This window comes from Patella vulgata, chromosome 1 (assembly GCF_932274485.2).
Source record: "Patella vulgata chromosome 1, xgPatVulg1.2, whole genome shotgun sequence".
Classification (NCBI taxonomy): Eukaryota; Metazoa; Mollusca; class Gastropoda; family Patellidae; genus Patella; species Patella vulgata.
The window spans coordinates 11,343,075-11,357,097 of NC_065879.2; the positions used below are offsets into that span (position 1 = coordinate 11,343,075).

Below are 14,023 nucleotides of genomic sequence, written 5' to 3' on the forward strand. Positions count from 1 at the left end.
GATAAATTACAAAAAGTACAGAATACTGCGGCTAGACTTGTTACTTTAACTAAGAAATGTGACCACATAACTCCTGTTTTATATAATTTACACTGGTTACCTGTTAAATATCGAATTGATTTTAAGATTTTATTACTTACTTTTAAATGTTTAAATAATTTAGCTCCTGTTTACCTCTCAGATCTTTTAGAACTTTATACACCTGGCCGAACATTACGTGCATCAGATAAACTACTTTTAAAGCCCAAAACTGTTCAACTAGTCTCCTATGGTCAGCGCTCTTTTAGTTATCAAGCACCTGTTTTATGGAATAATCTACCATTTAGTTTAAGATGTTGTACATCTCTGTATTCTTTTAAAAAACAACTTAAAACACATTTATTTAATCAGGCTTTTAACTGACTCTGTATACAATCGTTAACATGCCCATAATCTTGTTGTTTATGTGTGATTTACATTGTCACTTTGTAAAGTGCCTCTGAACATGTTATATGAAAGGGTGCACTATAAATATGCTGTAATAATAATAATAATAATAGTATGGGTTGGTCATTGAGCCAGCTGGCGTGGTTTCAATTCCTCGAAGGAGTAGGGTAGCTTGTCCAACCTCGTGGGTTTTCTCTGGGTGCTCCGATATCCTCTCACTGCTAAAGACCCATACGCGCAATCGAATTATTATTGAAATGAAATTGAACCATATGTACGCCCGAAGTGACCTGGTTTGTCTCGAGTTGGCGTTACCCCCCCCCCCACACCCTTCTCTCTCTCTCTCTCTCTCCCCATCTCTCTCTCAGTTGAAGACTACTTTTGCTGCCTATAAAACCATAAAATCCGGCCATAGTGTGACAAGAATTGTAATGTGGACAGGGTCGCCGAACGCCGAATATCGATAGGGTCCGTACGCGTATGGTCCCAATTCATCAAACCAAATTAAAAACAACCTGTTTAAAATTAGGAGGGGGAATGAGTATACACTCAGGACCTTCTGGTCGCGGAGCACTGAAAATCGATAGGGTTCATCGTCTTTTGACCCCAAAATGTTTCACTGTGGTCTCATTCGCGTTAGACGGACAGGGGGCCAAAACAGTTAATAAAGCATAAAAGTTATATAATTTATACAAATAGATATTTAATGACGAAATGCGGTAACAAGTGAAACAGACATAATATGTGTTTACAACTATAAGTAATGGTATCTACAGGATATTTCACAAGTCCCATAAAAAGTACAAACATATATAATTTCAATAGACTTCTGTTGCTTTTTTAAAAGCCTTCCATGAACAAATTTAAACTTAAATATTTGCGTGAAGTATTATATCCTTATATTCTCCGATTTTATTTTTATTTTCTTTTGTTTTTTGTTGTTTGGTTTTTTTTTGGAAGGGGGGGGGGGCTGTTGAACGGAAGAAAACATATTTCATATTGTAATTTCAATTAATTGCTGGTGGTCAAAAGCATTCAATAAATAAATTTAGACCTAATTATTTGCGTGGAGAATTATATTCTCCAGGGGCTTGGGGGTGGGGGTGGGGATGGGGTCAAAGGAAGAAAGCACACAAAAATTAAATTCTTCATCTCTTCCCAAACTTCCTCTTAGAAGGACATTTTGAAAATCAAAAATCCATTTAACAATATTATCATAAATATAACAGATTTACATTAACAAGCGTTTGCCTTTCAAGGTACGCCCACATTTTGCAAGGTAACGACAGAGAACAGGCTACTTTTTCATACAATGAGATCTTTGGGATATAAACATATTTTAAGTCCCATCAAAATCTGATAAAAGTTGTGACCTCTTGAGACTCCACATCCTTGGTATTATATGCCTATACTATTTGCGTAAAGGGGATCGGATATTTTCTCAGACAGTCGTGGACAGATTTTTACAAAATTCGAACTAAACCGTCCATACGGTGTAGCGGTGATACATTTGAACGGTTTTTAAAGTCGGGTAAATATTATGACCTCCAGAGGGACCATAAGATAAAAACATGATTTTTCGTACAAAATCCATTAAGTTACGGTCTGATATGCACGAATATCGAAAGGAACCAGATTTTTGGGATATAAACATATCTTTCAAACTTTATGAAAATCCGATAAAATTTGTGACCACTAGAGGGACCACAATGTTGGTAAGTATAACATACTTTTACACTATTCGCAAACAATGAGCGACCATTTTGTCGGTCAGTTTCGGTCCGATAATCATGGTGTAACAGTGGTATATTTGAACGGTTTTTAAAATTGGGCAAGAATTGTGACATTTAGAGTGTCCACAAGCTAAAATCGCTATTTTTCGTACAATCAGGGGCCATAATCCAGGCAGTTACGGTCCCATATGTGCAAATATCGACAGGAATCGAGGCCTTTGGGGTTTAAACATACATTTTAAGTTTCATCAAAATCGGATAAAAATTGGGACCTCTATGGGGTCCACAACCTTGGTATTACATGTTTTAATCACTGTTTGCACATGAGGAGTGGCTATGTACCGTCGGCCACTCAATCGTCCTTACAGTGTAACAGTGATATACTTGAACGTTTTTAAAATAGGATAAAACAAAATTTTGACCTCTAGAGGGCCCACAAGATACAAAAAAGGTGACTTTTCGTACAACCATTGAGTTACGGTCCATATACACGAATATCGAAAGGAACCGAGATCTTTGGTATATAAACATATCTTTTATGTTTAGTGGGTAGAAATTGTGACCTGTAGAGTGTTCACAAAAGAAATATGAACGGACACACGGATGGGCAGACGGGCGGGCTGGGCGACGACAATATACGTCCACATGAAAGTGTGAACGTATAAAAAATATATATATTAAAAACATCACAGTTTAAATATCAGCTGGTTTTAAAGGAGAAGTGCAGGGATCTTAAACTCGAAATGAAAACGAAAACGAAAGACTGTATAATGTCAAAGTTCATCTTTGTCAGCCCCTATAATAGGCCCACTACATTGTCTTCCTCGACATTTCATTGGCTTCAGACCGGAAGTTCTGTAGCAAATTGTTGTCATGGTGTTTAGACTCAATCATCTCGATCATCCAGTAATACGGTAGCCTTAATATTACCAAGGGTAGATAACTGTAGCGGACCTCAAGGCAAAGACGGTTGACATAGTGTCGTAAGTAAACAAAATACATTCCGCGAAACAGAATAAGACAAAACTAAAAAAAAACGAAAATAAAAGTGACATGTCGTTGAATAAAAACATAACTCAAATTAAATATTCCAACAATGTCTCTTTAAATCTTTGCACTCCTCCTTTATGTGTATAAATAATTATGTGTAATTATGTATTGTTTAATGGTCGAGAGCGAGACATCAAGTAATATATTGTAACAACAAGAGGGCCGTGAGGCCCGAGTGTTTTTACATTATATTACGCAATGTCTTAAGCTCGAGACCATTAAACAATTTAAAATACAGACACTCCGCGCGTGCTTTTACAGTGAAATACGTCACACGAGTCCAATATTTCACTAGTATAAATAATGTACGATTGGCAAGTTGCCCGTACGATTATTTGAAATAAAGGTACGCCAACATCAAAGGGTGACGTCACATCTGTATTTTAAATGTAAATAATGTGTAATTCAGATTATACCAACAATTTATTCCCTTTGATTTTCCTACTTCACATCTTTGTCTAAGTCTAAAGATAGCGGTTTATGGAAGAGGCTAATTGTAGGCCGGTTGGGGAAGTTCGGCCGTTCGGGTATTTCCGGAGTTCAAAATATAAAAGGCGTGGTTTAATGGACGGAATATATAAAACTGGGCGTGGTTTAATGGGTGGAATGATTATTCATATCACAAGAGCATATATATATATATATATACAAAAGATAGATGCTCAGTAGCACCAGAAATGTCCCGAATATCGCTACAGACATTTTAACACAGTTTACTGTTAGTATCACAAAAGCATTATTAAAAGATAGTAACTACTCAGGTTACACACAAGAAACGCCCCGACAATATGACGTCATACTTATAGGCTGTGCACCCCTTAACACATGTGTATAGAGATGAAAACGTATCCCTTTACTTGTGTGCGAGAGTCGCGTAATTATCAACGGTGCCCGCATATTAAAAAAATTGAATGTATAATTAATATTCATATTCTCTGGGAAAGATGAGGGGGGGGGGGGGTGTATGAAACTCGAAAGAATGTCTGCTTGGTGGCAAAATTCACCCGCGAGATCTTTTTAGGATTACATGTCAGCGACCACCGATCATCTCTCCCCGCGCCTTATCCAGATCTGAGCGTTTCTTGTGTTACTGGATAATATTCAATATATTTCGTAAAATAAATAATTTATATACATAACTACCATTACCAACTGTAATTAAAATGGGACTGTCTTTCCTGCTTTTATTGCAGAGCGTAATATAAAAAAGAAACATAGTAGGCGTATCGCTAACTTTCATTTTGCTAGTAAGTCTGAAATATTTTTAAACATTGATAAAATGTACGACGAAATAAAACAAAATATCGAATATCACATTAATAATAGAGATATATTTTCAAGGATTTGCTGGGATATTTTACCACCGGTTGCATGTATAAAACGAATTTAGTGAAATAGAAAAATACAAATTTATTCGCTTTTCCCGTCATTCAATTGATAATGACACCACGCGTTTCTACGTTAGCCTGGTTGACCGCGATGAGTTAGCGAGGAAGTCACTGGTTTATCGCTAGAAAGTCAGTGGTTCATAATGACATGATAGCAAGAAAGTTACTAAGTCACGCGATGCGATAGCAAGAAAGTTACTGGTTTTTCGCGATGACTTAGAGAGAAAGCGAGAAAGTTACTAAGTCACCGCGATGCGTTAGCAATAAGGTCACTGGTTTTCCGCGATGACTTAGCGAGAAAGTCACTGGGTGTCCGCGATGAGTTAGCGAGAAAGTCACTGGTTGTCCGCGATGAGATAGCGGGAAAGTCACTAATTCACCTCAATGGGTGAGCGAAAAAGTCAATAATTCACCGCGACGAGTTAGCGAAAAAGTAACTACATGTAATTCACTGCGACGAGTTAGCGAGAATGTCACTGGTTGTCTGCGATGAGTTAACGAGAATGTCTGTACGTCACCGTGATGAGTTAGATAGAAAGTTATTGGCTTATCGCGGTGAGAAAGCGAAAGGGTCATTTGCCGTTTCGAGTGAATATCCATAACGCTAGACGAATTCTAACATTTTTGCAGCGGCACAGAACTGATACAGATAGTCTGTACAGCTTCAACAACAGCAAACGATTCCGTTTGACCGGTAAAATAACAAGACTGAAGCGTCTATGAAAACGTTTCAGTGTGTATTTTTGAATCGCAAAAATGTTAAATTTTGTCCCACTTTTTTTTCACAAGGCTACACCATTTCCCTGAACGAAATTCACGGATATTTGACGTAGACTGGGATTTAATTTTAATGAGATCTTTTCGATATTTAAGAATTATAGCAGATTAGCACTAACTGTCCACTTATCCCAAAATGGATGCCGAAAGCGAAAATATTCGTCATTTTTTTTTTCTATCACCTTTCCCTCAAATTATTAATTAATAATTCACCATATAATATTTTGTCAATGGTGATAATGATAAATGTAATTATTATTGTCATAAGTTGCTATGGAAACGTGTGTACACAAAGAACATTGACAAGATAGCAGTTATTATGAGAGAATATTGCGTTGTGTGATGTACAATAGAACCACCTGCTTTCAACTGGTCAAGGTCATTGCAGAAATTCTTATTACAGCACGTGGATATTTCGAACCAAGTATCAACCGTCATCATTTGCCAGTCGCACGTGCTTCTTGTGTCACATCGTGCCTCAACGGATCTGTACGTCTCGTTAAATGTGGCGCGAATCTGAAAATATAAAGAAATAAAGAAATAAGAAATATTCAAAAACTAAACATAATTCCCACGCCTACAGCCATCGGGGTGGGATACGAAAAACACATATTTTATTACGGAACTAACATATGGTTCAAATTTATTTCAATAGTTCGATTGCGCGTAGGGGTCCTGAGAGCTGTGGTAGGAAACCGAAGGACCCAGAGAAAACCCAGGAAGTTGCACAGGGGTCTTTTTCACAAAATTTTAACTAAGATAAAATCCAAATTTTAGTAATTTGATTGGAAAATATTAGATTGATTTTAGTGCTTAGCCAATCAAAATTGAAGTATCTACTAAAATTTGGATTTTATCTTTGGTTAAGATTTCGAGAAACAGGGCCCTGGTGACCATACTCCTTGTTACATACAATCGGGGAATCAAAAGCACACACGTGACTCAATGACAGACCTAATGATCTAACGCACACACGTTAAGCCATTAGCCCCCCCCCCCCTTAGATAATTAGATCTACCATGATGCAAATGTCATAGCCTATTATTGTACGTGGTAGAATCGACAGTCTACAGAAATGAAATGAAATGGGGTTTAACGTTCTACTGTTCTGCTAATACTGGGCTAATGAAGACGGGCATACGGCAGTGTGCTATGAGGGAAATTTTGCCCGGGTAGCGTTACTATGGCCTACTCTTATATCGAATTCCACCTGAAGCGCCAACACCCCCCCCCCCCCCTAGATCTACCTTTGATAATCGAGTTGCAAAGTTCGACGTTACATCAATGTCGCGGTTTTCGTGGAGGTCGCCATGTTTGATTTGAGTGTTTTTGTGTCACAACCTCTGATGTTTCTTTACTCCCCCGCCCCACCTCTGTCGCGGTGAAGAATCATAGAAAACTAAACTACATGTAGCCTAATTCACCTTATATGTAGATCATTATTCTATTAGACGCGAAGATGCCTTGTGTCAATTTTTCCACAGTGGGGAAGTAAACAAACGACTTTAAAGACACTTGCTGTGGACCACTTCATTAATTAGTGAAAAATGGCGTAAATAATCAACTAGATAACCACGTCAATTAACGTTGATCACGAAAAGTCAATGTCTCTATGGAATTCTATCTATGTTGTGCTATATTTAATAGATAGTATGTAGATTGTATTCCCAGCGTCACTAAATAAAATATACAGTAGTCATAAACTCAACACCTAGCTACTAAATATCAAGTCTCCCTGTTTGGATCTGTTATCTTTAGCCCAGTAGGTATAGGAAGCAGGGCATTAAACCCCATTTTATTTCATTTCCCTGTTTGGGTCGACAAGCAGAAAATAGTAAAAGAACGTTACTCAAAATGAATGGACGGTTCACCGATAGCCGGAAAGCGCGAGACATGGTATTCGCGATGATCGAGGAATCTGATAGGCTTCTTAGCTGGGTCAGTAGCCAATCGAAATTAGCGTCGAAATATGCAGGGTATTACTTGAAGGGCTTGTATTGAAGATGATGACTCTATGTAGCCTATGACTAGGCTCTAAGTAGGCTATACTTACGTAACATGAACCTGTTGTTGAACACTGACTGTTGACATCAGTTGTATTGAAAGCCTGTAAACAATCTGTACCGGTACAACTTAACTGATTACACAGGACCTACAATAGGAAATATAATACAATTAAACATACATTATGCAAGGGCTAAATCTGCCTATTGCAGGTCTTTCTTTAGGCCTGAAAAGTTATATAAACTATTAATTAAACATTTATTAACAAAACAAGACCATAATCAACTCTAGATGGCATCTTACTTTTCTGCACCAACCGTGCTAATGGTGACTGGAATGGAGAGAGTGAGGAGTGTGTTTGTGTGTGTGTGTGTGTGGGGGGGTAATATCCACTTGACACAAACTAGGTCATTTCGGGATTAACATATGGTTCAATTTTATTTCATTAATTCGTTTGCATGTAGGGATCTTTAGCAGTGGGAGGAAACCGGAGAGTTTGGACAAGCGACCCTAGTCCTTGTCACGCATAAGCGGGGAATATAAACCACGCCACTTGACTGAATGACAAACCTTATGAAGCAAAACGCGCATGCGTTAACCATTCGCCCCTCCAGATGATTGGAATACGAAACATCATTTATTTGTAGCGGTGAAACCTGATGGACCGGAAGATTATCTAGCGTTGATATTTTGATTCTGTGTTCTTAATCAAATGTAAAACAACCAGAGAGAGAGAAATGGGGTTTAACACATTTCGGGACTAACATATGGTTTAATTTTATTTACATAATTCGCTTGCGCGTAGGGGTCTTTAGCAGTGGGAGGAAACCGGAGGACCCGGAAAAAAACCACGAGGTTGGACAGGCGACCCTACTCCTTGTCGTAAAACAACCAATCCGAGGACCTATTTAGTTTGTATAAAGGCGTAATGAGAAATTTGATATTTAATTCAAGCCAAATGCAAATGACGCACCGAGTCTTTAATTAACGAATTGGATAAAACATTATTGCTTGATAAAGACGAGAGTGTCCTCGTCGAAACGTCGCTTGGTATTAAACTCAGTAATTGTGTATCCATACAATTGTATCCTTTGTTTAATATTATGGATGTTTCAATTATTCCATACTTTTTTTTAGACTGGCTCATTACCTTCAAGAAAATTGTATATTTTTCTGGTAAATTCTGAACTTACAATAAAACAAAAACTATATCAGACGGGTAATAAATCATTTCACTATAACAAACCGTGGCTCTGAATAGGGGGGGGGGGGGGTCCAAAAAAAAGGCCTATTTTGTTACATTTTAAGTAAATAACTTACCGTCGCTGGACCAACTGTTGTACTGGCATCAACACCTCCTTAAAAAAATAAAATTATTATTATTAAACACGCAAATCTTCATAGGTATCACATCACCCATGCATATTTTAGGATCAGGAACTGGGCTACAAGCGCTACTCACCGACAAAAGCTACTTCAATTCATGCACGATCGATATGAAACTTTGTAAGCTATTAATACGGCTATATGTCTATAGAGGTTATTTAACTTCTATGAATGGTGTTCTGCTTAATGAACGGAAGTCGTTACCTACAAATTGGTGGCAGCTACCTTTACGTCAATGGGCAAACATCAGGTCAAAGGTTTCCGGTCATCTGGTATAGTACAGCTTAATCCACTTAAAATTATGAAATAAGTTTGAAGTAACCGGGTTTTCAAATGAAGCACTTACCAAAATAGCTGTAATAGCCCCAATAGCTGACGTTTTTCAACTTTTTATATAAACAGAATAACGCAATAAGATTCTTTAGACATCATGCAAGGTTTGAGATAGAGACATCAATTGAGGCCGGAATAGAGACATAATCTAGATTTATCAAGAAGCGCGTGGCTGTCTACACCTTTAGGACTATATGGTATATTCAGGCAATTTACAAGGTTCAGTGAAGACATCAAGCAGGGTTCTTAAGGGCGTGCCCATAGCCTCTAGCTCGAAGCTGGGATAGGTTCATCACACAGAGTTCCTAGAGAGACAAACCTTTAGTGGCCTGGATAGACACAACGGAGACTTAAAAAGAACTCTCGCCACAGAACATACGCTAAGTGATAGGAAACGTATATTTAGCTTACATAAAATGTCATAGCTGTGTGTGTAGTTTCCTTTATATAACCTTTGTATTGTGGATTTTATAAAGATATATAAACATAGTTATAACAACATAGTGTTCCGGAGCTAATTGATCATTGAGTAAAAACAGTACACAACGTGAAGTTCGAGACGAAAGGGAAGATGTGGTACAGGATACGTGTCACCACAGTGTCACATCTGTCATTTTCGACTATCTTGACTAGGACAGTGTCACAAGCTTGTTCCTTGAACAATCGCTCATCGATGTTTGATATGCCGTCACAATTCCAATAATGGCTGCGATGACATCATGTTCTGTTCCTGTAAGCAAATCGAAATTAACAAACTTTTCCGTCCCTAAATTGAAATGAGAGAGAGAGAGAGAGAGAGAGACGGGATTTAACGTCCAATCGACACAAACTAGGTCTTTTCAGGACTAACACGTGGTTCTATTTAAGTTTAATAATTCGCTTGCGCGTAGGGGTTTTTAGACGTGGGAGGAAAACGGGGGACCCGGAGAAAACCCACGAGGTAGGACAGGCGACCTTACTGCTCGTCACGCACAACCAAGGAATCGAAATCACGACAGTTGACTCAATGGCGGACCTAATGATACAACGCACACGCGCTAACCATTCGGTCACCCAATCCCCCTAATTTCAAACGATTTTATCTTCTCAGAAAACCACTGTGGCCCCTACGGCTTATTCCCAGTGATAGCTCTAAGGTAGCCTATCCTTATCATTCAGGAATTTAACTGTTTAGGGTTAAGGTTTTAAAAAAATCAGTGGCCGAAACGTCACACACTTCTTTTCTTTATTTTGGCTTGTCATGGATAGACCGATGTTTCAGCAACTGGGGTAAAATAGGAGCTATGACGCTTAGGGCATCATGACAATGGGGGCATAACAGAATGTCTGCTTTAGAAATTTAGAAATTAATTTAGAACTTTCAATTAGTTATTTTTATTGTTTTGGGGTTTTTCATACTATTACCTTGATTAATAATGACGTGTATAAATAAAATCACGTGATTGGCGGTTTTCTGTGGTTTACTTTTTGAATTACAAATATTTGGGGTTACCGAAATCTTTTAACTGCTTAGGGCCTCTGCGGGTCTTAATCCGGCACTGCTAGAACCTATTGCTCGATTATATAATAGCTTCTGGATTTTCCAAGGCCAAGGGTATACCGACATTTGGGACACGAAGGTTAAGGTCAGAGTTAGTACGTGCCGAATATAACAATACTAATCGGCGGCCGTGACAAAATGGAAACGGACGAAAGTAATGTAAATATTGGAAACAAGTGGCTATGATATCGTTTTGTGGGAGTATTTATGCAAATCAAAACGACTAGATTGAAGAAAAAACATATCTGAGTGAATCGACAGAGGTTTGATTGCCTGACATTACGAATTGTTGAAAAAAAACGAGCCGAAGCGAGGGCAGGTAAAATCGAGTCTTCAACAGGCATTGCATACCTGTTCTTTTTTTTACTGTATATTGTCTGGTTGGACATGGTGTATGCATATATATATATATATATATATATACGGATAGAAGGTCAGACTCCTGTGCCTGAATCTTCCATATTATCACCGGTTATTTTCTTACCTGAACCCTCGACATTATCGTCGGGAACTGCACGTCTGTATCTGGCAAGGGGTTGCTCATCAAACGGTATCAGTGACTCAGATTCAAATATGTTAGATACTTCTTCTCTCTTCTGTGTTCTGTACGCTTGTTGGGGAATAACTGGTTCTGGAGGAATTGGGGCCACGACCGGGACTGGTAAAAGACGACTAACTACCGGAAGAGGCTGCTGTTTTCTTTTTATGACTGTTGGTCGTAGAGGCATAAGGCCCTCGGTTCCAAGCATGTACGCTTGCTGGTGGATAACTGGTTGCGAGGGAATTGGGGCCACGACCGGGGCTGGTAAAGGACGCCTTACTGCAGGAAGAGTCTGTGGTTTTCTTTTTATGACTGTTGGTCGTAGAGGCATAAGGCCCTCGGTTTCAAACATGTCTTCCACATAACCCACATGAGCCCCACCTGTTAAAAATAAAACAGTAATTTAAAACGAAATGTAAGCTGTTGTGATAAAAAAAAAAGTCCGCTGCATGCGACTAGACTAAAATGCGATTCGATAATACGTTCTATTAAACGGCGCTTTCAAAGAACCCCTTAACATCAGCGGACCTTGATTAAGTTCCCACAAACTAGCCGGTATGAGATTCAACGTTTCGTCAACATAACACTTCGGTTATGTACAATGTGAGGTAGAAGAATTGTGCTCGTATAGAGGCGCCTTGCTTATTTGTAATCGAATTCCGCGAAAGGTTCTTGTAAAAAAAATAACTTCACAAGTGGAATTCGCTGAGGTGTAGGGCAACTTTTTCGTGTCGTACACCGAATGGCATATGTACGACGTGCGACGTTAAATCTCATTTCATTTCCTGTTGTTCTTAACCGACTGCTGCCCAACCTCGTGGGTTTTCTCCGGGCCCTCCGGTTTCCTCCCACTGCTGAATAAAATTAAACCATAAACCATATGTTAGTTCCGAAATGACCTAGTTTGTGTCGAGTGGACGTTAAACCACCCCCTCTCTCTCTCTCTCTCTCTCTCTCTCTCTCTCTCTCTCTCTTAACCGACTGGGCTAATGAGGACGGGCATACACCATTTCGAAATCCAACTGTCATTACAATGTGTACACGGGACCTCGTTTTTTTCATCCGATCTAAATGACTATACGTTTCCCGATGAGCTTTCTCGGCCAACGTAGGGATCGAACACGGGACCTCCGGTCAGCGAGCCAACTTCCTACTCACTGAGCCACAGTGGCTCCCCATATAATTAGCAGAGGGTGTTATTGCTATTGTGTAGGTCATCCTTTATAAAATTACAAGTTAAAATATAACACCGCGTACTGTAACAATTACAACCCTACGGATCAATAACGGTAAGTGGAACTATTTAGAAATTATAGCCCTACAAATCACTTACGGTAAATGGGGCTATTTAGAAACTATTTTGAAAATAATAATATCTAATCATGAATACTATGTTGTATGAATCAAATGGTTGTTTAGTTATAGGACTACTATAATCGGATTCCGTATTGAATTTAACAAAAACGAGTCATTTTTTGTAATTTCCAGTTCCCAATTGTTATAAAACCTTTTGTTTTAATGGGGTTACTCTTGTCAAGTATAACAGTTCTTCAGGAACAGCAATTGTAAGCGAAAACCTAGAGAACCAAATGAACTGATTTATTCATTCTTTTGGACGTAATTATTATCAAAACTGATTTTTCAGACGCCTTCTCTTATTATATACCCAAAAATAATGCAAACTTCCGCTCCCGATATAATACTGTGTAGTCATAGAAAAACAACAGTATCTAGCAGGAGGCTTCGTAAACAAAAATGAAATGAAATGAAATGGGGTTTAACGTCCTACTGTGCTGCTCCGATTGGGCAAATGAATACGGGTATAGCCATACAGTGTGGTATGAGGGGAATTTCGCTCGGACAGCGGCGCTACCGCCTACTCTTACATCGAATTCCAACTGCCAAGGGACCTCGGTTTTTTGTCCCATCCGAACGACTAGACAGTTGTCCTTGTCTTAGTGAACAAGGCCCTGGCTCATTAACAGGTAGATACCGGGTTCGATCAAAGTGTTGACCGAGAAAGTTCCTCATGATCATTCAGGGTGCTTTCCCCTTGTCGGTCCACCTCGTGGGTTTTCTCTGAGTCCCCAGGGTTCCTTCCATTACTAAAGACCCCTTACACAGAAGCGAATTATTGAAATAAAATTGTACCAGATGTTAGTCCCGAATGACCTAGTTTCTGTTGAGTGGACGATAAACCCAATTTCTCTCATATGTACTGTCTCTGTGAAAATATTCATGTAATAAATTTTACTTACCAGTAAGTTGAGAAATGTGGATGGCGAAGAAAAGAAGTAATTCGAAATACTTCATACTACTTTACACCATATATTTGAAGCTAAAACAGAAATAAAAAAACAACCCAAAAAACAATGAGTCACGTCGAAGACCAATATTCCGATAAATTTTGCAGCAGTCATTTTAAGGGTTCAATAGTAAAAGTGTAAAAGGGTGGTAATATCGCCTTTACTATTACAACGTTATAGATGATCACAGTTACTGTTAGAACGTTATAGGTGATCACCGTCACTGTTATAACGTTATAGGTGTACACCGGCACTGTTATAACGTTATAGGTGATCATCGTCACTGTTACGTTATAGATTATCCCCGTCACTGTTAAAATAGGTGATCATCATTACTGTTATAACGTTATAGATGATCATTGTTAGAATGTTATAGGTGATCACAGTCACTGTTATAACCTTATTGGTGATCATCGTCACTGTTATAAGGTTATAGATCATCGCCGTCACTGTTAAAATAAGTGATCATCATCACTGTTATAACGTTATAGGTGATCCGTGTCACTGTTATTAAATTATACATGTAGATGCCCACTGTT

At 38.6% G+C, this 14,023-nt stretch overlaps 1 long non-coding RNA gene across 1 annotated transcript; it reads right to left on the reverse strand.

The window, feature by feature from the left end:
• Window positions 1-3,951: 3,951 nt before the first annotated feature.
• LOC126808681 (uncharacterized) lies at window positions 3,952-13,501 on the reverse strand. Its single transcript, XR_007674721.2, has 5 exons — window positions 13,437-13,501; window positions 11,122-11,559; window positions 8,699-8,736; window positions 7,428-7,526; window positions 3,952-5,890 (listed from the first exon to the last, which is right to left on the reverse strand). It is a non-coding gene; the product is annotated as an uncharacterized LOC126808681 (long non-coding RNA).
• Window positions 13,502-14,023: the final 522 nt, after the last annotated feature.